Source organism: Suricata suricatta, unplaced genomic scaffold, assembly GCF_006229205.1.
Source record: "Suricata suricatta isolate VVHF042 unplaced genomic scaffold, meerkat_22Aug2017_6uvM2_HiC HiC_scaffold_34520, whole genome shotgun sequence".
Taxonomy (NCBI): Eukaryota; Metazoa; Chordata; class Mammalia; order Carnivora; family Herpestidae; genus Suricata; species Suricata suricatta.
In genome coordinates, this window is record NW_021881015.1 from 1 (window position 1) to 711 (window position 711).

Genomic DNA, 711 nt, shown 5'->3' on the forward strand with positions numbered 1-711 from the left:
GAGCATGTGACTCTTGATCTTGGGGTTGTGAGTACAAGCCCCACATTGGGGTAGAGGTTATTAAACTGATAAGAACAGATACTACACTTGATCTTAGCCAAAAGGCCGAGAAGTGATTGGGGTAGAGGTTATTTAAAAAGAGAAAGAAAGAAAAAGAAAGGAGAGAGAGAAAAAATAATTTCATTCTAATATATTTCAAGAGAGGAATTCCTTGGTTGAAGGATGGCTGCCTGATGCCAAGTTGGACTTCAGAAAGATAGTGTCAATTTACAGCCCAACCAGCGTGTGGGAGAGCGGTTACTTTGTCCCTCCTTTGCCAACAGTATCAATTAAAACAAAACATTGCTACTCTGATAGGCAAGAAGTACTAAGTGGCCAAGGATGATCTTCACCTGCATTTCCTGAATCTTGGGTTTATTGACCAGGCATGGAGGCTTTGTCTTTAGACCTTTGTCATTAGAGTTCCAACTCTGCCTCTTACTACATGGCTTCAGTTGAATTATTTAGTTCTCCATTTCTCATCTGTAAATTGGGAGATAAGAATAGTTCTGTTCTTTTTCTTTCTTCCTTCCTTTCCTTCTGCCTTCCTTCTTCCTTCCTTCCTTCCTTCCTTCTTTCTTTCTTTCTTTCCCTCCCTTCCTTCCTTCCTTCCTTCCTTCCTTCCTTCCTTCCTTCCTTCCTTCCTTCTTTCTTTCCTTCTTTCTTTCTTTC

General features: G+C 40.6%; 1 pseudogene; it reads right to left on the reverse strand.

Moving 5' to 3' along the window:
• Nucleotides 1-19: 19 nt before the first annotated feature.
• LOC115285027 lies at nucleotides 20-117 on the reverse strand (annotated as a pseudogene).
• Nucleotides 118-711: the final 594 nt, after the last annotated feature.